Source organism: Corythoichthys intestinalis, chromosome 11 (genome assembly GCF_030265065.1).
Source record: "Corythoichthys intestinalis isolate RoL2023-P3 chromosome 11, ASM3026506v1, whole genome shotgun sequence".
In the NCBI taxonomy this organism is placed as follows: Eukaryota; Metazoa; Chordata; class Actinopteri; order Syngnathiformes; family Syngnathidae; genus Corythoichthys; species Corythoichthys intestinalis.
Genome location: NC_080405.1, coordinates 40,784,180 through 40,809,555, shown reverse-complemented (window position 1 = coordinate 40,809,555; position 25,376 = coordinate 40,784,180). Strand labels below are relative to the sequence as shown.

General features: G+C 41.6%; 1 protein-coding gene across 2 annotated transcripts in view; it reads right to left on the bottom strand.

The window, feature by feature from the left end:
• Nucleotides 1–25,376, bottom strand: part of nlgn3a (neuroligin 3a) — a 431,355-nt gene that overhangs the window by 21,623 nt on the left and 384,356 nt on the right. The gene's annotated exons all lie outside the window — the stretch shown is intronic.

Here is a 25,376-nt window from a genome sequence, read left to right as displayed (position 1 = left end):
ATCTGTTATGGCAGCATACAGCCATATAGCTCTATCAAACAAAATAGTTGTTTGGGCTTAAAATACAGCAGTTTCTTTTAAAGAGGAGTGCAAGAGCAGAAACTGCTTTTTCAGTCTTGTCTGTGTTTTCCGCTATATGTACCGTAATTTTCCGAACATAACACACACTTTTTTCCCCCCAAAATCAACTTGTGAAATCATGGTGCGCATTATACACGGGTACAGGGATGGAGACACAAATATATATACAGTATATTATATGTATATAAAGACCGATTTTTTTTTTTTTTACTGACACGGCCATGTTGTGTTGAAGAAACGTATGCGGCGATCCGTTGCCGACCATTACGGTACGTGACTTCACCATTTTGTTTCGGTAATACTTCACTCTGATTGGTCGAATGATTTCATCTGTGTTAAATTCTGCTTTTTTCACTCTTCATAAAGCACAGAATTTAGTTTCTTGTTTCTTATGTCAACGTTTATTGCAGCTCGGCAACTCGGACCATAAAAAACGTAACACAACACAGACTTCCTGTGTCCGTCAACTATATCTGTCCCTCGGGAAACTCAAACCCAAATAACAATAGTTCCTATTGTTACAGTCTCGTGTACAGTGATGCGCTTTCCGATTTGTGACGTAAATCCTCACTTTTATCTTACTGTATCAATCCATGGAAGAAACATCTATTCATCATGATGAAACGAGCAAGTTATACAGCAGCCTTTAAAAGAAAAGTCACATCTGTTTTGTTTTCTCCTGGATTCTGGTAATTTGAAGAAGTTGCCAGCTCATATTCTTACGTTACATATTGTCAGTTTACGGTAATGTTTTGAACTACCAATGTGCTATGCTGGTGCTGTGTTTCACCAGTCAGTAAAATGACATTTCTGTATCTGTACACGAGCTCTGTTTTCTTGTATTCTTCTATTTATTGGTGCTAAAATTAGGGTGCGCGTTATACACGGGTACAACAATTTTCCCTAGATTTTACAAGTAAATTTGGGGTGCGCGTTATACACGGGTGCGCCTTATATTCGGGAAATTACGGTATGGTTTTTATCTCTTAGGCTTGTGTACCTGTCTGTCTATGTGAGCGTGCCTCTGTATTAGAGACGCAAGTGTAATGACTTGACCCTAGGGCCGCACGAGCGCTCAACTTCAACACGAAGCATGTAGCAGTTGCACGCACACTAAAGCGGAGACAGTGATCCTTTCCAGCCATCTATGACATTTTTAAAAGCTTTCTCCACGTGGATGAGAAACTCAACTATACCTATCCTTTATATGTATAGCAGTTCAAACTACTCTAGACATATTATCTATTCCAAACCCTGTCTGCAAGCGCTGATGTAAAAGGTAGATAAGGGGATAGAATGAATATCATTTCCCTTTATTTTTTTCCCCCCCAATTCCCATGTACCTCCTTCCCCTTTTCATCCTGATGTAATTTGAAGCGCTTGAATGATCATAGACCTAGCCATCACCAAATCTGAAAAGACACGTTTAGGCGCCCCAAGGCAGAAGACAAAAATCTATTTTCACTACACTCCACATCCCTGAATTCCCGAGCTGAGTTATAGCCTCGCCATATAACACGAAGAGAGGCGCATTAAATCTGAGGCGATGATGCTCATTTTGCTAAGCTGCTAAAATATGCAAAGTTAAAGCCTTTTGAAGGTTGAGGTTATTGTTGTTACCGTTGTGTAACAAATGCATGCCCTGCAGCTGTTTATCTACTTACCAGGTAACACAAAGTAAGCATTTCATTTTAATTTTCGTTGCAAACACCTCGCCCTGCATTCTGAGTTAATTTTTCCTTAAACACATTTTATCAAGAGCTTGTCAGCAGCCTCGTAGAACAGTGTGCAAATTATCAGGCCGTGCTCTTTTGCCCTTCGTGTGGATGATGAACGCTGTGGCGGAGGGCTGAGTGATGCATGCTTTATATTTAATGGCAGCCTTCAGTTCAACGGGCTAAGTGATGCGAGGCGAAACGCTGTGACTTTGGAGTGTGCTGAGGTGTTGGAGGACGCAACTCCCCAACCATTTCTTATTGATTTTTTTGATTAAATGAGCAGAAAAACAAATCTCCTTCAGCAACTTCGAAGTATTTTTCGGTATTGAAACCACCTCATCAATAGTCTGTTTCGCATTGTTAAATTTAGCATCTATCACCCATATGAATCTAAAAGCTATTCGCTTATGGACATTGGTGCGCAGATTTACGTCCCCTGCTCTCATTACATTCAGCCGATAGCATGGTCACCGATCAATGGTATCCTCACCCCTTAACAAGCCACACCACTCCTTGCCTTCCCAGATGCAAATCCAAATACTGGCCACAATTTCTCCAATCAATCTCCAATCAAGTAAGTGCCTAATTCAATTATGTGGCCAAACAGCTATTTGCTGCCCAGCTTTTGCAACTGCTGCTGATTGGGTTCAAGTTAGGGACGGACAAAGTAGCCAATTAGTCAGTGAATTGATTTTTGAAAATGGTTTTGATTGTGTGGAACTGATTGGTGATTGATCGTGTCTTGAAAACATTGAGACAAGCTGTTACATCGGTTGGACAAGCTAGCGTGTTGGTATCTCTGCATCATTGGCAAATGTACATGTAGTCCCTGGGTTACCACCAGGGTTGTCCCAGATGACTTGAAAAAGTAATTTATTTAATGAATTAGTTTCAGGTTACTGGTTACGCCTCAAAAAAAAAAAAAAAAAAAAAAAGAAAAAAAAAATCTAGTTACTCTACTGATTACTTAAAGGGTATGTAGCGGCAAAGGGGGTGTGAGACATCAATAGAACCGTTATGTGCCAAGATAACAAATATTGATAAAGTTAACAAAAAAATCAATCACATTAATGAGCAATTATCGAAAATAGATTGAAAATGACGAACATTTCCGAAAGTGTTCCGGAAACAGCCGAATGGGGCGGAGACGTCACGACAAGTGATTGACAGTCGAGGCGGAGCCAGGTGCCATTGTTTTTTTAACGACGAGAGAGTAACGTTGGGGTTTGTTTGACCAAAACATCACAAAAATGGTTCAAAACTGCTGTGCTATGTGGTGTACAAATAGTTATTTATCGGAATATAGTATCCATGAGTTCCTGAACGCGAAAAAAAAAGCTGGACTACACAGCCTCCGGCACGCTTTTCTGTGGTGCGCATTTTCCACCTGAAAGCTTCTCGAACTATGGACAAGAGAAATCGGGTTTTGCTAAAAGATTGCTGCTCAAAGGAGATGTGGTGCAGCCACCTAAATGTCCCGAGATATTAAGAAAGAGGACGATGACTGGTAAAGGAGGCTAAAGCTAAGCAAAGGAGGGGAGCAGCCAAGCTCGAAATGGCCAGAGTGAGTGCTCTTTTATAATAAAAAAAATGTCACGCATTGGATACAGGACTGGACACATGTATAAATTATCGTTCGTAAAATATATAGAACAAATCCTCTAATCCCATTCATATTTGTGTCTGTTGGCAGAGCGAAAAGCTATGATAGCGCAATAAATGATAATTATTCTATGCATTCCTTTATTTTGCAGTCACGGTGTATCAGCTTCACAAAAAGAAATGCAAAACAAATCATTGGTGTTTCCCACACGATCTGCTGCCGATGTTTCATCAGTGTCATTGCTCCCCTCAATGACCGTTTCATTACGCTGCATTGGCGTTCGTTTGGGCTCAAATTGGTAACCTAAAACACCGATTAAAGCTTCGTAACTCTCCTCGTCACCATTAGATGAACATTCGTTACGTCCTTCTACGTCGGATTCGTCGCTGAAACTAGAAACAAAATTGTTTGCCATCATCGCCGCCATTCAGTATTAAAGCACTGAGCCTTTTTCTTGTTGAAGAAACACTCCTCACTGTCAATTCTGAATTCTCTTTTATTGACAACGAGGGGTGTTTCTTCGTGAGGCAACCTGGAATATGTGCAGGACGAACACAATGCATCAGCATAAACAGCTCAAAACACCCCTAATTCTCCCCTCACTAGAAGGAATTATATTGATGCAGACAGGCGCTGCCCCCCTAGTGGCCGGTGGCACTCTCTTCACTTGTCGTGACGTCACGCACACAATCTGCCAGATCTCGGGCGCCGGTCGTTTTAGCTTGACAATCGAGCCAAATTTCTCTCATTTTCTTGTGTGTAATTACACGAAGTGGCATGATATGAATACAAAAGGCATGCGTTTATGGATAAATGATGGAATATTAAAATTTTCCCAGGGCACTACATACCCTTTAATTATCAAATTAACTAAGTTACTTTAAAAGTAATTTATCGGTTACTTTTTACCATGTTTTCTCCCTTTGCTGCTTCAACTTAAGAATGAAAACAGAAAAATGTCATCGCATGCCATTGACTTTCCAATAATTGAATTTACATCAGAATTTTTCACATAGGGCTTAATCTTTAAGTTAACGGGGGTTTAATTACCGTAATTTCCCGAATATAAGGCACACCCGTGTATAAGCGCACCCCAAATTTACTTGTAAAATCTAGGGAAAATCATTGTACCCATGTATAACGCGCACCCTAATTTTAGCACCAATAAATAGAAGAATACAAGAAAACAGCTCGTGTACAGATACAGAAATGTCATTTTACTGACTGGTTAAACACAGCACAAGCATAGCACATTGGTAGTTTAAAACATTACCGTAAACTGACAATATGTACGGTAATAATATGATCTGACAACTTCTTCAATTTACCAGAATCCAGGAGAAAACAAAACAGATGTGACTTTTCTTTTAAATGTTGCTGTATAACTTGCTCGTTTCATCATGATGAATAAATGTTTCTTCCATGGATTGATACGGTAAAGTAAAAGTGGTGATTTAGGTTGGAAATCAGAAGAGCACATCGCTGTTGACTAGAATGTAACAATAGGAACTATTGTTATTTGGGTTTGAGTTTCCTGAGGGACAGATACAGTTGACGGACTCAGGAACTCTGTGTTGTGTTACGTTTGTTACGGTCTGAGTTGCGGAGCTGCAATAAACGTCGACTCAAATGAGTTCAAGAAACTAAATTCTGTGCTTTATGAAGAGTGAAAAAAGCAGAATTAACACAGACGAAATCATTTGACCAATCAGAGTGAAATATTACCGTGTACCGAGTTGTAACAGAATTCACCGGCGGAACTTATGTTGGCACGTTGTATAGTTCCCAGGGGGAGTTATTTTGTTGAGGGAACAGCCGGAAAGATAGTTATATTCCGCGGGTTGCATGTGAGACAGACATTGCTACCGTATTTTGTTGCAGCCTAAATATCAATAAATCAACGCGGATTAGCTCCGTTGTATGATACTCCGCCTCCGACTCCTTCCCCAACTCGCCACGACCGAAACAAAATGGTGACGTCACGTACCATAATGGTCGGCAACGGATCGCCGCATACGTTTCTTCAACACAACATGGCTGTGTCAATAAAAAAAAATCTGTCTTTATATATATAATATTTATATTTTTGTCTCCATCCCTGTACCAGTTTATAATGCGCACCATGATTTTACAAGTTGATTTTGGGGAAAAAAAGTGCGCGTTATATTCTGGAAATTACGGTAGTTGATGGAGTTGTTTTCAACCACTATTGACTCACGCTAGTTTAGCCACCCTGGAGTCCTGAAACTAACAAAGACTGACAAAGGAAGTAACTATGAGCCGTTACCAACGTGTAGTGGGTCTCTGCAAGACCAGTGCCATGTCCTTACCTCCTCAATGACCTTATGATTGCGCCATCAACCTCATCCCTGGGTCCACCATCCCCAGGGGCTGGCTCTATTTGATCTCTGGTCCCGAGAGACAAGCCATGAAGGACTACATCCAGTCCTTGTTAAAGGTGGGTTTAATCCGTCCTTCTTCCTCTGCTGCTGGGGCAGAGCATCCTTTCTGGTCTGGACAGACACCAGGAATCTCGAATACCACAAGACTGCTAACAACTAAATCAAGGGTTGGGAACCTATGGCTTGCGAGCCAGATCTGGCTCTTTTGACAGCTGCATCTGGCAAATCTTTAATTATTAAAATAAAAAAAAAAGTTGTTATACTCATTTGCGCATTGCGCGAAACGGCGACGATCACTGGTCATATGCTGGTGTTGTGCAGTAATGAGCAGACGTGACTTTTGTGGCATATGTTAACTATATTAATGCTCCGATGACACTCGTGCAATTCGCACTAGATATCATCAGATACCAACCTAGATGTGCTACGTTAGATCCCTCCAAGTCCCATGCCATTGGCTGCATGAGCCCAGGGTGATCATGGGACACGTAGTCCTTATACTACAAACGGCGACTAGAAAGCCGGTTCGCAGTAATTTTAGTGGGAAAGTGGCGAACATACATGTCTTTGTGTCTATCTATATATGTATTTATCTATCAATCGCATTGGCAACGCAAATGAAGTGGAGACACTGTTCACGTGTGGCGGCTATATTTTGCTGTTGAAAATAGTGGCCGATGCGCGCATGTGCGGGAACTTCCCTCATTTTTACTTTCGTTTTCCACGTTTGTCGGCAAATTTTAGAAACCTTTTTGAGAAGATGGCAAATAGAAAAAAGACGAGAAGTATCGTACTTTTCAACATGAATGGACAGAGGAATTTGCCTTTGTGGAGAATTTTGACGACTTTTTGGATAAAGGCAAGATAATTAAACAGATAAAAGACATGCCTCTGTCGGTTACCATCATGATGTCAAATCAAATTGAGTTAACGCAAGTGAAAGCCATAAATGCGGCACTGTTTTTTTTTTCTCTCGCTTTGGACGAGTCAACACACGTAAGCATTTCCTCCCAATTGAGCGTGATTGCTAGGTTTTGACTATGAAAGGGACAACAAAAGGAGAGGATTTATTCAAGTACCTCACTGAGTTCGCAAGAAAAAAAATCTACCGATGGATAAACTTCTTTCGGTGTGCACTGATGGTGCTCCGTGCGTGGTGGGTAAAACAGGATTCGTGGCGCTTTGTGAACATGAAAAGAGACACATCCTAAGTTTCTCAATGCATGAAGCTTAACCCCACCATGTATCAACCAGACTACAAAGCCATCAGCAAAACCATGCAGCACCAGAAGTCGCATTAATGGTAAGAAATACTCATCATTGATTAGCAACAGCATAACAATGTTATTTAAAAGAATTCAGAGACTAACCCAAACCCTTGTACTTCAAAAAAGTTGAAATCACATGAAATGCACACTTTACGTGTATTTTCAGTTTTAAACATATTGTATGGCTCTCACGGAATTACATTTAAAAAAACGTGGTGTTCATGGCTCTCTCAGCCAAAAAGGTTCCCAACCACTGGACTAAATGGTCGACAGGCCATGTGGACACTATTCTTTAACCACTTTTCCTTTTCCATCTCATACAGGCCGGGGTTCCAAAACGTGAAACCTCTCGTCTCTATGACCTGGAGCCTGTAGCCAAGGAGCTGGGACTAATCCTACCACTGAACTGTGTGGTAGTGGCGGTAACTTGGCAAATACAAAAGGAGGTTAAGCTGGCTAATGGGGAGGCCCCATCACTGCTCGGGTGTCTGGAGAACCGGTTGTTTGGCCTGATCGACTTACGCACCCGGGTGTTTCAATGGGCTCACTTCTCGCCACTTTCCTGCCATCCGGGAGTTCGGCAGACAAGGCAAGCGACCAGAGGTTCTGGTGGCCGGGCATTGAGCCAGAGGTCTGGGAGTACATTATTGCATGCTCGGTCTGCGCCTAGAAGAAGAGCTCGAACCACCCATGCATGGGACTGGTACAGCCGCTGCCCAATCCCCTCCAGACCTTGGAAAGAGATCTCCATGGACTTCGTCACAGGACTCCCAATCTAACAAAGCAACACCACGGTTCTCACAGTGGTCAACAGATTTTCGAAAATGGCCCGCTTTATCGCTCTGCCAGCCCTGCCTTCCGCCAAGGACACTGCTGAGGTGATAATGCGGCAGGTGTTTCAGGTTCATGGGTTCCCTAAAGACATTGCTTCTGACTGGGGCCCCAGTTCGTGTCCTGGTTCTGGGAAGCTATCTGTAAAGTGATCGGAGCCAAACCCAGCCTCACCTCTGGGTATCATCCGGAATCCAACGCCCAACCCGAGTGCCTGAACCAGCGGTTGGAAACCGGCCTCGGGTGCCTGGTGTCCCAGAACCAATTTACATGGAGCAACAATCTGGTCTAAGTCGAGTTCACTCATAATATGCTTCCCACCTCAGCTACGGGTATATGGCAATTTAAATGTGTGTTTGGCTATGACCCTTCAGTTTTCCCCGCCCAGGAGCCATAGGTCTCCATTCCTCTGCCCAAGCCTACAAGCCTGTGGAACCTGCAGCTGTTTGAATGCGCCTTCCCTGTGCCCTTCGGATCCACCCCACGTTCTACGTGAGTCAGGTGAAACCTGTGGTGGACACCTCCCTCGCTGGAGATTCATGTCAGCCCTGCCTACAAGGTCAAGCGGCTGTTGGTGGTTCATTCCAGGGGCCGGGGATGCCAGTATCTCGTTGATTGGGAGAAGTACGGACCCGAATAGAGACAATGGGTCCTCTCCTGCTTTATTCTAGACCATAGCCTTATCACAGACTTCCACAGGGACCATCCTGAGATGCCTGGACCGTCTGGGATCCGGTCCTAGAGGGGGGTTTCTGTCACGTTTGTCCCGTCTAGGTATATTGTTTTCTCTTCCGGTTTTATTTTGAAGCCTCACCCTCCTGTTTCCACCACTCAACCGTCCTACTGCCTCACCTGTCTCTGACTATGGTTACCTATTGTTCCCACTTTTATTTATTTATTTATTTATTTATTTTAAAAACCTGTCCTGTTCAGCTGTTTGACACAGAGAATGGAAGTCTAAGTGCCCGGATTCTGAACAGTTTTAATGTTTCACATGGAGAGTCTGACATACTCCCATTGTGATCATTCAAAATAACTTTTTATTATGACAAAGCAGCGAACAGGAAGGGATTATGGGGGGACAGAAGAAAAGAAATACAAGAGAAGAAAGAAAAGAAACACATATATGCTGGTGCTATCGTCAGCGAGATGTATTTCCGGTTTACACCATGTGGGGGCCAATTGGCCAGTGAAAGAGGAGAATGGGGGTGGGGGTGTCTATAAGACTATAAGCTAAGTGATGGAAAGGGGTAGAGTGTAGACAAATCAGTTCTGTGATCTAGAACCCAGTAATCGTGTGAATCTCTTATGAGTGTAAGCCCGTTGGCGACCAACCCTACGCCGCCGCATCGCCAATCCCGGCACCGGAACCCCCAACCCGAGCATGCCCTACCGCATCCAGCAGCACGCAAGCCCCACCGGGCGCGCGACAGCCACGCAGACGGGCGGAGAGACCGCGCGGGCGCCAACCCAGGGCCACGGCCCCCACCCAGCCAGCCCGGGGAGGGAGGGCGGGCGGGGGGGTGGGGGGGCCATGCGCAGCCCATCCCTCCTCCCGCCGCCCAGCAAAGGAGCCACCGTCCCCCCCCCGGGACCCAGGGTGGTCCCCCGGGCCACCCGCGCGCCCATCAACCGGCCTTCAGGAATGGCAGGAGGGGACGCATCACCAACCCCACGCCTACACCCACCCCCGCCCACCCACCCGGGCCACGAGCCACAACCACAGCCACCCAACCGGCACGGCACGCCACGGGACCCCCAGCGGCCCACCAAGCCCCAGGCAAGGCAGGGTCCCCCGCCGGTGAAGGCGACACCCCGCTGATACACCGGCGCCCAGCCAGCGACCCGCGACGGAGCGCAGGGCGGATGCCCAGCCAGAGAAGAGAGGGGAAGGCGGAGGCAGGAGAACGCCCAGGAACTGCCACGGGGCGATGCAAGATCGGAGACCCGACCCCCCAACCCACTCCCGCGGCCGGCAGCCGAGGCAGAGGGGAGGCCACACCCCGGGAGCCACGCCATATAGAAAAAGTGTGGGACCCACTTACCACCCTATTACTGTGGCTGCCAGGTTCCCGACTGGCAGCCATCACCCAGCACCGTGATGGGGGTGTGAGGGGAGGGTAGTGCAATGTATGCATTAAAATAGGAGAGCTTGGCTTGGGGCAGTGGGACCGCAGCATGGAGTTTCTGTCCAGCCGCCCGTCCCACCGCCCTTTGCCGGAGCTCTCCTGTGGAGTATGATGTGTGTGGTGCATTTAAAAAAGGTGCAGGGATGGCGGGGCCTGTGGTGAGGAGGCAGCCGTGAGCCCCCCCCCCCCCCCCCCAAAACAGGTCCCAACCATCCCACAGCCTTGGTGTGTGGTGCATTAAAAACAGGGGGGAGTCGGGCTGGGACTGTAAAGCCCCGTCCCAACTCTCCCCGGAGAAATGTATGAGCATGTAAGTGCCAGGGTGAAAAATATTTACAGTGCCGAAGTGAGAAGTGCGTGAGTTAAGAGGCAGGCTCCCGCGGGCGTGGCCCCGTCCACCAGAACCACCGGCCCCAGGGCGGAAGAAGCGTCAGGGCCCCGATCAATCCCCGCCCCAGACCACCCACGGCGCCTCCGCGACCGCCCACCCCCCTCCCACCCACCGAGCACCCACCCTGCACCCCGAGCAGGCGCCACACCAAGCGCCGGCGACCAGGGGGCGTTCACCCCACCGGCAAGGGACAGCGACCCTCACCCGAGGCCCCGCGGGCCCCAAGAGGCCCCGCCAACGACCCCACCGGCCGGGGGGCAGCCACGGCCGCCGCGGCCTAGGGAGGCGGACAGGGCCGGAAACAGACCAAGGGGAGGGAAGCGCACCCCCCACAACCCACCCCCGGGCCAAGAGGGGCGCGCGGTATGGCACCAGAGGGCACCTCCCCGGCACCCGGTATAGGGAGACGCGGCTCTGGCCGGGCGGACCTGGGAGGGATATTGTTCCCACTTTTGCCCCATTCCTCATGTGCTTAAATTGTTTGTCACTCCCTAGTCTTGTGCCAAAGTGTCTTCATCCTTCGTTGCCGCTACAGCAAACATTTATAGCCACAGATATTTGACCATTTGTGTTAATAAAAATTAAATCTGTTCTGCCCAAGTGTGATAACCTTTCTCACATTTTCTATTCAAAATGCTCTTCGTAGATGACTACAATATTCTGCATTCTACATACGTTATGAGGCAATAACAAAAAAGTAACGCTCAGACACAAAGGAAACTAACTTTAATCAGATTACTGGTTTGAAAAAAGGAACACGTTAGATTGCTCGTTACTCAGATTATAAGTAACGTATTAGTGACAACATTGGTGGCGGCCATGGCACAAAGCACACACCTAGCTTGGAAGTAGGGGCGTCCATGGTCACAACATAAATTACAATGACGATTGCCAGAGTTAGCCCAGAGGCCATAATTTGGGAGCCCCAAAAGAAGAAAAACAGGAGGATGCGTAACCCAATGTTGCCAATGCCCAATGCTATGGGCAGGTTTACACATATTGTAGGTGTAACTTTCATTTCAGAAGTGTTTGCCATTGGGCGTTGAAGTGCATGCTAGACATATTTGCAGTTGGGTTGACAGACATTTTTGCCAAGGACAAAACAATCAATACTGTGAATTTCCGCTCCTGTGACTTGTCTTTTTCTGATAGAATAATAGTGAGAGAGTGAGATGGAGTAGCAGGGATGGCGAAAAAGCAAACAAATAAATAATCAACACAAGACAGTGCTGTGTTCTTTAACTATACCTTGCAAGACCTTACACAGCATGTGGCAGTGCTCACACACAGAGGACGGAAATGAGCACAAGCCAGCAGTAAAAAACACACCAAGTGGAAAGTTGGACTGACATATTTATAGCACTAATGATATGTAGTGACTGATCTTTGCTGCCTTTTCATCATTCTGTCTTTTTCTGAAGTGCTCCACCAGCGCTTTTGGAAGTCAGTGCACACGCTGTGCTTTTATTTGTTGTTTCAGATACTATGAAAGTTGCAGCATGTGGACACAAAAGTTTTGGCAGCACGGTTTAAATAATGGTATGGAAGAAATTGCATGATAACTGGTTTATGGTGATGAATGATATTTAATTTTTCATCTAGTTTATCCATTTGGCCTTCTTTTCAACAGACTGTCCAATCAATGTCTCTATGTCCATCTCTTCCCATCTGTCTATTCATTGGTCTATGTAACCATTGGCACAGCCTTTCTATCTTTTCATCTGTTAGTTCTTTCATCCATCAACAGTATATATTCAGTTTCTTCTTCCATTCAACCGTATGACCATCTAGCCTTTCATCTACTCATCACCTTTGATTTGTTTGTTTATTGTTTATTGTCATCATCATCGGTATCATTGACTGTTACAAAATGTGATATGATTAACCTGATGAAAAAAAGAACCGAAGAAAAAAGACAAGGGCTGATGGGAGAAGCATATGCTTATCAAGTCACGTCCCCCGTAACCAAGGACGCACAATCAATACATGGTAGAGTCGGCATTGTACATTGCGTTATCCAGACGTCAAGGTGTTGGCCGGACATGGGCGTTAGTTTGATGTTGGTCGCATTGTTGAAAAAAATTCTGTCCAGTGAACTCAGCGACCAGTTGACCAACTCCATCGCACAAAGACGTTACAGTTCAGATCAAGTGGACAGCATGCACATATGACAGAGTTACTAATTTATCTTCGTCTCTGACATTCCTATCATTTATTTGTTGTGGGAACACTATGTTATGTCTGTGTGTGTGTGTGGCAGTAGTGTTATGGTATTGAGGTTAATCATGGTAGCAACTCAGAATACTGTCCTTGTAACACTCTACCTCTTTCAATCACTTAGCTTATAGACACCCCCACCCCCGTCCCCCTCTTTCATTGGCCAATAGGCCCCCACATGGTGTAAACCGGAAATACATCTCGCTGACGATGGCACCAGCATATTAATAATTAGTCTAGATGTTCTATGTATTTCTTGTTGTTTGTGTATGTGTTTCTTTTCTTTCTTCTCTTGTGTTGCTTTTCTTCTGTCCCCCATAATCCCTTCCTGTTCGCTGCTTTGTCATAATAAAAAGGTATTTTGAATGATCACAATGGGAGTATATCAGACTCTCAATGTGAAACATTAAAACTGTTCAGACAACCCGGGCACTTAGACTTCCATTCTCTGTGTCAAACCGCTGAACAGGACAGGTTAAAAAAAAAAAAAGAGAATACTGTCCTTGTAAGTCCTTTTAAAGGCAGCCAATGACCCTATGCTGGTCAGTGCTGGTTTAATGGCATTCCAGAGGCGAGCGCCAATGTTAGTAACCAAAAATGATTTTAAGGTAGTTCTAACTTTGCGATAAGTAAACAATCTGCTCCCTCTCAAGTCATAATTGGATTCCCTCACTTGGAATCAAATTTTTAACTTAGACGGGAGACCATTTGAGTGGGCCTTGTACATCATCTGAACAGTTTTGAAGTGTATCAAATCATAAAATTTTAAAAGCTTGGATTTGATGTAGAGCTCATTTGTGTTTTATCTGAATAGCGCGTCGTGGATGATCCGAATCGCTTTCTTTTGAAGGATCAGTAGAGGATGGAGATGTACCTTATGTGTGTGTCCCTTATGTGTGTTTGTCCGTACATTTGACCTGTCTCTTCATTTTACCAGCTGCATCCAGGAAACATTCATCTGTCCAGCACTCATTTATTCATAAATTATATGGCAACATGGAGTGAAAATATAAAATAAGAATCCTGCACTCATCCAAAGAGTGATAGTGAATAATTTCATTGCGTTTTTATGTTTAGCCACTATGACGCTGAAGACAAAAATTGCAAAGGGATGTAATTTGCCCTGTAAAGATGACACATGAAAACCAGGGACAGGAAGGGCTTTAGGGGGAAAGCCGGTGTCATACACACGGTTGACATGGAGCAAAAGTGTCTCAACATGGATTCACGCATGTTTTGACAGGCGATTTACAGTCGAATAGAGAAAGTGCGATCTGGGTTAGCTCATCACGAGCATTTGGAGATGGGGGGTAGGGTGGTGGTGGGAATTGCTGTTGCGAGCCGAGAAGTCAAAGGGAATTCAAGAGGGTCCTAATTAAAGGGATGTCCTCCATAGCCAGACTGGGGTTGGGCGGTGATGGGGTGAGATCTTTATCCCCAAGTGTGGTCTAAATGAGGACAATGAACTATTGGGAAGATGCTCAGCCACCAGAGAAATCTTGGGTTATAATTACCTGTTGAATGAGCACTGTTTGGTTTCTCCAGATATATATTTTCCATACATACTACCTGTTCCTGTTGTCCTGTTTATATTACAGAACTTTGGCAATTTTGGAAACAAGCTATAAAGCAGTTGCAATGTAACCCTGTCTTGTAGTGAACAAGCATATTTTGTTCAGCAGCACAAGAACACAGCTTGTGTGAGAACTGCTTCGCACAAACATTATTGGCTTCTTTTCACACTGGAAAACAGCGTTATATTAAGTGAGTATCAGTATGGAACTACATAAATGTGAAATAAATACAAATTAAAAATGAAAATTTGGGCAATATGTAGGGCTGTTAAATGATCAAAAATTTTAATTGATTTAATTACAGCTTAAAAATTAATTAATCGTAATTAATTGTAATTCAAACCATCTCTAAAATATGCCATATTTTTCTGTAAATTATTGTTGGAATGGAAAGATAAGACACAAGACGGATATATACATTCAACATACTGTACATAAGTACTGTATTTGTTTATTATAACAATAAATCCACAAGATGGCATTAACATTATTAACATTCTTTCTGTTAAAGGGATGCACGGATTGAAAGACTTGTAGTTCTTAAAAGATAAATGTTAGTACAAGTTATAGTAATTTTATATTAAAACAAACAAACAAAAAATAGTAGCTCGCCATTGTTGATGTCGCTGAGCGGTGATGTCACATGGGCTTCCTGCCGTTCTTCCACGGTGTCTTTAACTACATAAGGTAGTGATTGAAATACACCACAAGGTGTCAATTGCGAGTTTAAATAGAAATCAAGCCATTGAGTGAGTTTTGTCTCTCGACTGACGCCGTAGTTCCCTGTTTACTGGGTCCATCCATTCCATTGTACTTCACGGTCATTTGAGTGCTGACTTCACAACTTACGAGGCCTCTGATAGTTTGTATATTGTGACTAAATATTGCCATCCAGTGTATTTGTTGAACTAAACGAAATGTTTGAATAGAGTTTGACCGAAGTCTGAGCAAGTTTTATGTGTATTTTGCATAGCTATTTTGACTGGGAAAGCCAGTTCTCTTGCATTTTTGTTTAACTGTGTGAGAATAGGGCCTCATTAATACAGATTGAAAGGCTTTTCTTTTTGTGATCGTTTTTTTTTTTTTGAGTAATAGGAATATTATTTTTGTTGTGCTATCACTAAATGATACTTATGTTTGTTGTGAAAGAGTTGCCGAAGCTTATGCCAATCAATGGCGCGGTCCAATGAACGTCTGCGTCAACTTGCCTTCTCTGCTTCTTAGCTCTTAATGTGCAAAAAACGCCGTCATATTGTGATCTATTTGAGGCAATGCACGAGCGGGTCATTCCGCGCATGCGTTAAATGCGTCAAATATTTTAATGTGATTGATTTAAACAATTAATTACCGCCCGTTAACGCGATAAATTTGACAGCACTAGCAATATGCTATCACAAAGGATTTACCAGCTCTTGACCCGCTTCTGGTAGTGTGACATGAGCAACCATTTAGTGTCGGAGAAGCGGTCTGATCCCAAAATGAACACAACCTTGAGGTAGACCAATAGGATTTGCCTGTGTTGGTCACTGTTGTCAGATTTGTTTATACATCCCATAACAAAGTGAAAGAGGAAGACGTGGAACAACAAAATTGAAGAAAAGCTGGTGGATTTATGTCAGGAACACCCCGGCAGTTTTGATATTGGGTTTATGTGGGATGATCATGACTGCATAATGTTATGTTGCTAACTAAATAGCAAGCAACATAATATTATGTTGCGTGCTTGGTAGTAGTATTACAAGTATGTTTTTATTATAATGTCCAACTTAAAACACTGCTGCAATCAAAACTAACCCAAGTTTCTCTTCATAAATTAAATCCAGTAGTCATAGACTCCGCCATCTGACAGGTCAGCTCCCTTCCGACCCAGGCAACGGCTTGGGAGGTGGCTTTCATTGTGATAAACTCAAACACATGCTGTGTTCTAACGCCAGATTTAGGTGGAAACAGGATGAAGGTTTTACTGCATACAAGAAGGCAGGAGTGTCTCAAGAGTGATTTGGTTGAGGATTCAAGGTAATTAAAATCAATGGATAAATTTAGTGTAACTTTTGCTTAAAATTAGGGCTGTCAAACAATTAAAATTTTTAATCGAGTTACTTACAGCTTAAAAATTAATTACTCGTAATTAATCGCAATTAATCGCAATTCAAACCATCTATAAAATATGCCATATTTTTCTGTAAATTATTGTTGGAATGGAAAGATAAGACAAGATGGATATATACATTCAACATACGGTACATAAGGACTGTATTTGTTGTAGCATAATTAGTGGCATGTTCCCCACCTCCACAACATTGACATATTTTTACTAAGGGGGTCAAACGATTAAAGTTCTTAATCGAGTTAATTACAGATTAAAATTTAATTAATCGTAAATAATTGCAATTAATACCATCTATAAAATATGCCATATTTTTCTGTAAATTATTGTTGGAATGGAAAGATAAGACACAAGATGGATATATACATTCAACATACGGTACATAAGTACTGTATTTCTTTATTATAACAAAAAATCAACAAGATGGCATTACCATTATTAACATTCTGTTAAAGCGATCCATGGATAGAAAGACTTAGTAGTTCTTAAAAGATAAATGTTAGTACAAGTTATAGAAATTTTATATTAAAACCCCTCTTCATGTTTTCGTTTTAATAAAATTTGTAAAATTTTCAATCAAAAAATAAACTAGTAGCCCGCCATTGTTGATGTCAATAATTACTTACACAATGCTCATGGGTGCTGAAGCCTATAAAATCAGTCGCACCCAAGCGCCAGCAGAGGGCGGCAAAACTCCATAAAACACAGTTAACAAGTGGGCATTTCACTCTACTGTCATTTAAGTCTGTCTGAGCGGGGCATGTGCGTTAATTGTGTCAAATATTTTAACGTGATTAATTAAAAAAAATTAATTACCGCCCATTAACGCGATAATTTTGACAGCACTACTTAAAATATTTACGTAAAATGAACAATAACTGCCAGTTTTTGCTCTAAACCAATAATGTAGACTGTTTTACGTTCATATCCATAGAAATTGCATGATTTAAGCATTTATTTACAAGAATTTTCGTCTTAAAAAGTTATTTGTTTCGTGACAGCCGCCATGTTGGATTACACAATACCGTTACTTTTGCTTGAAAAATGTACGTAAAATGAACGATAACTACCCATTATTTTGCTTTTAGCCAAGAATCTAGACTGTTTTACGTTCATATTTATAGAAATTGCGCAATTTGACCATTTATTTACAAGAATTTTCAACTTAAAAAGCTCTTTGTTTTGTGACAGCCGCCATGTTGGTTATTGTAAAAAAATTACTTGCTATTTCTGGCAAAAACTTATATGATATGTTAAATATTGCTTTTGATCCTAAAAATGTAGGCTGTCTGTGCATCTAGCATAAATCTTAGAATTTTAAAGCCATTTTAAGTTTTGTTATACTTATATAAAAAATAATTCATCAGGATTTTACTATGGAACGGCTTTGAATTTTTTGATGCTGCTGCTCATGGAGACTCATGGAGACTCATACAGTGGGGAAAATAAGTATTTAGTCAACCACTAATTGTGCAAATTCTGTCACCTGACGGTGAAGTCTATGTAGTAGTGTAACATTTAGTTTAACAACAACCAGCAACATTTTCTGGTCCCGCTTCCCATGATTGTTTGACAAGATAAGCCCAATGACCATAGACAACAGGATGCGGTCATATCAAAACATACTGTATGTCGTCAAGTGTCTCTAGTGTTCTGACCTTGACATAGCAGTAGTCTGAAACAGTGCCATTGTGAAAGAGCAAATTTGTCTTGCATTCTTGATCCACGCTGAGTGAAAAAATGTAATTTATTGTTGGGACCTGAATGTGAAGGCTGAGTTACTGCTAGCACATGGATGTCCACACCACCATGGAAAATGACAGGGATGCCATCATCCAATACAATTCATTTCCAACGCACTGTGAGAGCCAGCCAATTGTTACTTCCAGTCCTGAATTACAGTGGGGCAAATAGTATTTAGTCAACCACTAATTGTGCAAGTTCTCCCATTTGAAAATATTGGAGAGGCCTGTAATTGTCAACATGGGTAAACCTCAACCATGAGAGACAGAATGTGGAAAAAAAAAAACAGAAAATCACATTGTTTGATTTTTAAAGAATTTATTTGCAAATCATGGTGGAAAATAAGTATTTGGTCAATACCAAAAGTGCATCTCAATACTTTGTTATGTACCCTTTGTTGGCAATAACAGAGGCCAAACATTTTCTGTAACTCTTCACTAGCTTTTCACACACTGTTGCTGGTATTTTGACCCATTCCTCCATGCAGATCTCCTCAAGAGCATTGATGTTTTGGGCTGTCGTTTGGGCAACACGGACTTTCAACTCCCTCCTCACCCCGTGGCGTCAAAATGATAACAAGCACGGTGAGCAAAAATCCCAGAACCACACATGGGGACCTAGTGAAGGACCTACAGAGAGCTGGGACCACAGTAACAAAGGCTAATATCAGCAACACAATGCGGCGCCAGGGACTCAAATCCTGCACTGCCAGACGTGTCCCCCTGCTGAAGAAAGTACACGTCCAGGCCATGCTGCGGTTCGCTAGAGAGCATTTGGATGATCCAGAAGAGGACTGGGAGAATGTGATATGGTCAGATGAAACCAAAATAGAACTTTTTGGTAGAAACATAGGTTCTTGTGTTTGGATGAGAAAGAATACTGAATTGCATCCGAAAAACACCATACCCACTGTGAAGCATGGGGGTGGAAACATCATGCTTTGGGGCTGTTTTTCTGCGAAGCGACCAGGACGACTGATCTGTGTAAAGGAAAGAATGAATGGGGCCATGTATCAAGAGATTTTGAGTGAAAATCTCCTTACATCAGCAAGGGCATTGAGGATGAGTCGTGGCTGGGTCTTTCAGCATGACAATGATCCCAAACACAAAGCCAGGGCAACAAAGGAGTGGCTTCGTAAGAAGCATTTTAAGGTCCTGGAGTGGCATAGCTAGTCTCCAGATCTCAACCCCATAGAAAATCTGTGGAGGGAGTTGAAAGTCCGTGTTGCCCAACGACAGCCCCAAAACATCACTGCTCTAGAGGAGATCTGCATGGAGGAATGGGCCAAAATACCAGCAACAGTGTGTGAAAAGCTTGTGAAGAGTTACAGAAAACGTTTGGCCTCTGTTAATGCCAACAAAGGGTACATAACAAAGTATTGAGATTAACTTTTGGTATTGACCAAATACTTATTTTCCACCATGATTTGCAAATAAATTCTTTAAAAATCAAACAATGTGATTTTCTGTTTTTTTTTTCCCACATTCTGCCTCTCATGGTTGAGGTTTACCCATGTTGACAATTACAGGCCTCTCTAATATTTTCAAGTGGGAGAACTTGCACAATTGGTGGTTGACTAAATACTTATTTGCCCCACTGTATTTCATTTGATAAAATAGAGACACATAAACATACTGTCATTGGGTGTCAGAAGATGCCTTGTAACAGTGACTGAATCAATGCAGCCTTATGAATCATCTATTTATCAGTGAAATATTCCTAATTCTGTCCAAGGTTTTACAGGAGCAACTCAACACACACTGAAGGCTGGCAGTGAAAACAATTGTGAAAGAACAGTGAGCAATGGATTATTTTTCCTCATTATTAGCTATAATGTACGTATACTGTATATTACGTACAGTATATATTTTTCATATAAGCTTTTTTTATGTTAGAAAATCCTAGACTTAAGTTCTTTTTCAATAGAAAAATACAAATATAAATAATCACTCGACTAATTTTGTTTGATTGATGGCCAATCAAATCAGCAACAGCCTATCACGGCCTGTCTGGAAATAATATTACTAGTGCAGACAGGTATATGTGACAAAACGTCAACGTTGGTGGGTCATTTTCCAAAGTGAGTCTTAGAGGAATTCTGTTGTAAAAATAGCAAGCCAAGTCTGTAAAATATTTGCCGATTTGTATTTTTGAGTACATTGCACTATGTCAAGCAAGGAAGGACACACTACATTACAAACAGTACATATTGTATTGCAGAAAACAGGGGAGCCGCAAAACCTTTTTGACATCTAAAATGACAATCTTTCTGATTTTCTTTTGCAGACACCGCCTTGAGCACCAGTGCGATAAGCTGTGTGATACAATATTATGTCCGTAAATGTTGTCTATGGCAATGCTCAGGAGCATAATGCAGTGGTTGCGATTCAAAACTATTGACTATGTGAAGCAGTGTTGCGAGAATAGTCCAATTCCAGTAGGATTATCAAGAAGAAAAAACCCAAACTGTAAAATACTGTCTGTAAGATAACGCGACTACTAATTGGTTCCCCAATGGATTTACTGTGAGTGGTCTGCCCTAACCTATCGGAGTGAATTGTAAAATTCAAGACGTAGAAATTAATGTACACATGAGATCCACAAAAACCATGCAAAACCTCTGTGTACCAAGGGCGTAGGTTTGGTCTCAACATTGGTAGGGACGCTATTACAGTATAACCTGCATGTACACTTTTTTGCTGGGGACGGGACATTAATAAGACCAAACAGATTGGATATATTTCTCAAAAATAGCTGGTTACTACATAAAAATGAAAAAAGTTAAAATTATTTTCATAGGGAGAAAGTCATTTTTCAAAATGCTTCCTTCATTTTAAGGAAATTTACAGTGGTTGTGTTTTTGTGTATAGGCTGCAAATATACTTAAAAAATGAAGTAGAAAAGAAATACATTTTAATTAATGAATTAAAGCACAAAATGCACAGTTGAATTAAAGTTGACAGTAGAAAACATACAGGAAGACACCTATAGGCAGCTTTCTACTCGAGTTTCACAAGTTCGCAAGTTCACACAGTTTGATGTTATGCTAACGCTGATGCAGGTCAGACTTTCAGTAGCATAATTAGTGGCATGTTCCCCACCTCCACAACATTGACATATTTTTACTAAGGGGGTCAAACGATTAAAGTTCTTAATCGAGTTAATTACAGATTAAAATTTAATTAATCGTAAATAATTGCAATTAATACCATCTATAAAATATGCCATATTTTTCTGTAAATTATTGTTGGAATGGAAAGATAAGACACAAGATGGATATATACATTCAACATACGGTACATAAGTACTGTATTTCTTTATTATAACAAAAAATCAACAAGATGGCATTACCCTTATTAACATTCTGTTAAAGCGATCCATGGATAGAAAGACTTAGTAGTTCTTAAAAGATAAATGTTAGTACAAGTTATAGAAATTTTATATTAAAACCCCTCTTCATGTTTTCGTTTTAATAAAATTTGTAAAATTTTCAATCAAAAAATAAACTAGAAGCCCGCCATTGTTGATGTCAATAATTACTTACACAATGCTCATGGGTGCTGAAGCCTATAAAATCTGTCGCATCCAAGTGCTAGCAGAGGGCGGCAAAACTCCATAAAACACAATTAACAAGTGGGCATTTCACTGTACTGTCATTTAAATCTGTCTGAGCGGGGCATGTGCGTTATTTGCGTCAAATATTTTAACGTGATTAATTTAAAAAATTGATTACCGCCCGTTAACGCGATCATTTTGACAGCCCTAAATAAAAGAAATTCATTTAAAAATATAGGGTCAATTCTACCCTAACAACACAAGGGAAGACAATCTAAATTATAGCTGAACTCATTGTAAAATTCAAATAAAGTTGCTTAAAAGTTGGTGGTGACAATTCGAGCATCCTTAAAAGTTGGTACTGTTATATCCCTACCGTCCCTATGCAAACCTACACCCTTGCTGTGTACTGTATGTCTAGAAAGAGATTCTCTGAATATGCCTAGAAGAAATAGCTGCAAGGCAGAGGAAACAGCTGTTTAGTCTGACCTTAGTAGGTCGCTCGAGGAGCCACACATTTTACATAGGTCCATCTGCACTTGTCTGTCATTAGCAGCGCATGCATCGAGTTGCGCTGGTTGCCACTCTGGCCTATAAGCCAGACCTTTGGATGTCAAAGTCAACCTGATTGAGCAGCGCATGATGTTGACACTGTTTTTTCACCCCCACAGTGCATCCCCCTCAAGAAGAGATCGATAGCGCTATGGTATACATGCAATGTCAAAGTAAATTTCTGTTGTTAAAAATGATGACTAGTTGTGCAAAAATGGCCTTGTTCTTTGTGATAGGCAGAGGTGAAATTGAGAATGGAGGAAAGGAGAGTCACCCCGGGCGCGAGTGATAGTCTGGGTCCAAGCTTAAGAAATCAATACCAGTGAGGGCAACAGTTGTCTCTATGATAAGTCCTGGTGTCTTCCAGGCCTCAACTACAATGGAGCATAGAATTTCAGTTCCCTTTGTTGCCCCCCAAAACACCAAAGGAAACAGACACGTACATAAAAACTGGACTCAATCCAAACAGTCAGTTGAGCATGAATTGCATAGCACACACTCCAGAGGTACATTCAATCTTTCTTGCATTCAACATCTAGTTTCCCCCCCCAAAAAAAATCCATACAAAAAATAATCTTTTAAAAAGTGTTTTTTTGTCCCTCACTAGTTCCAAGCGTACCCTTTGTGGCACTTCCCTTTTGCTACACCCTTTTTCAGGTGGCACACAAGTCCTTTTAATAGGACTCTGATTGGATTTTCTCTCCTGCATGCCACTGATAATATATTGCAGTGAGTTTTGAATGCACCCTTTATTCGTTTGGCAATTTTAATTTAACCGTCAATGAGTGAGTGTCCTCACATCATATTGTATTGTATATATACAGGTATATCTTTAACCCTTGAGAGTCGAAGGATGCGCCGGCGCGTCCTCAGCGCACGTCGTCTCTGAAGCGCCCTCACGTTTTAATTACGTCACCCACATGCCGTTGGTTGGTCTCGTTTTAAAGTGCGGAAGTTGCGGTTCACTCTCGTTATTATTTGAAGTCAATCGACCAACTAGAACGTGAGATATTGTCATTTAAGTTTTATAGTTTTATTGTCCTCTCAAAAAATCATTAAAACGCTGCATGGATCATTTGTTTAGGTCTATATTTCCATCATTTCTAGTCCTTTTTCAAAACGGAAGCTCCATGAAAAAAACACAAATCAAACGAACCCTTTCGAAGTCACAGTGGAAGCACAAAATGCGTTTTTTTTTTTTTTTTATAAATATAACTGCGGTGCAAGGTTCAACCGAACGAGAGGGAGGAGGAGTGTTCTGAAGCAGCGAGGTGGCGAGCGACGGCCAGTTGGATACTGCTGGATCGAGCAGCGACTTTGTGTGACTTTGACAATGAACGGAAAACTAAATTTAGCGCAAGCAATTGTGCCTCTGATCAACTTGAGGAAGAGGATGGTCCGAATTCGTCATCATCGTCTTCTTCGGAAGAGTCCTCGAGTGAAGATAGTGACGGATTTGAACGCGTGGGTGACGCCATCGACGAGCAGAGGTAAACCAACTCACTCTTTTTTTTCATGCTGAAAACGTTTCTTTTGAAAGTTTCTTTTGATATTGCAAGACAAAGTTAATTTTGATGCAATATAAGTGTGTGTTTGTGGATATAATAATAAAATGTGCATATCAGATCAAAGTCGTACGTGCACTGTGGGTATCCCAGGCAGGAATTTATAATTTGTGGTGTTCTTCTTTCTATATGAAGATTAGGGATGTAGCACATATTCAGCTATGGTATTCTTTCTATTGTCATACATATAGATTTCCATTATTATTTATTGCTGTATATATTTTTATTTTATACTTTATTATTTTCATAAATACTGACTTATTTTCATGTACATTTATAGTGACAATGAAAGCAAAGTGAAATGAAAATGGAAGGGTGGAAAGAGGACCGACACCCCATGGAAGTGTGAGCTGTGTGATGTAGCCGTGTCTAATTCCAGGACGAAACTGCTTTTCGGGGTGGCATGACTGAAAAAAATTCAACTTGTTTATTGTAAATATTTTTGAAAATGCTTTTCCCCCCCCAATGTTATATATATATTTTTTCCCACATCAATCTTCTCAATTTGTGTATATAAATGTGTGTTCAAGAAGCTTGATTGTCTGTACATAGTTTTCATCAGGCGATTGGCCGCAATACCTAAACTCATAAAGAGATGGCCTCTAAAGACTTTTTGTGTTAGATGGTATATATTTTTTTCACTGTTCTTCACTGTTAGGTCTGCTGTATATAACCTGTTTTGACTGGAGCATGTATAAAGGCAAAAAACGCCTATGGCTATACCTGTTGTTTATGTTGAATTGTCAAATATAAGACTATTTATTCTAAATTTTTTTGGTTGAATGTTCATCCTAACATGTTGAATAAATATTACAAAGTTTCAAAACGGTTCGTTACGCATGTTTGGTTGTCAATTGGACATCAATATTAAAAATTTTGACAAAACGATTTTGGAATTTTTGGTCTTTTTGGGCCCAAAATGATGATTTATAATTGATCAATCACAACAATTTGGACATGAAGTTCAAGGTGTCACAAAAAAAGGGACCAAACCAGGCCATCGTAAACAATTCTTTCTTTGAAATATAAAGGCAACTTCAAAGGCATGCAAAATCAGACAAAATAGGCCCAGACCTTAAAGGGTTAAATTAGATGACAATACGATTTTCCTTCAACATATATATTTTTTGTAGAATCTCAACAAAATCCTAACAATTGTCACATGAATTGGGGTCCTCAAGGATAAGTAGTTTTTTACTGACACTAGTTTCAGAAGGGGCCGGGATACAGCATGAAAATGCTGGGATCGGTATCGGTAAGAACTAAAAAAAAATATAACGCACCAATACCATATGTACTTTCAAGGTTTCTTTTCCATTCGTTATAAAAACACAGAAGTAGAAGGAATAGATGAAGCTATTTTGTACCGTGATTTTCGCACTATAGGGCGCACAAGACTATTAGCTGCCACCCACAAAATTTGACACAAAACAGGCATTTGTTCATAGGATAAGCTGCACTGGACTATAAGCCGCTCTTGTCCTCACTGTATTATGGGATATTTACACAAAAAGACATTATCCGGTAACACTCATACACACACATTATACGACTGTCAAAAGAACTGTCCAAATGAACCACCATGAAGCTTTGAACCAATTGGCTACAAAGCTTCATTGCATAAAGAAGTTTTATTTGGC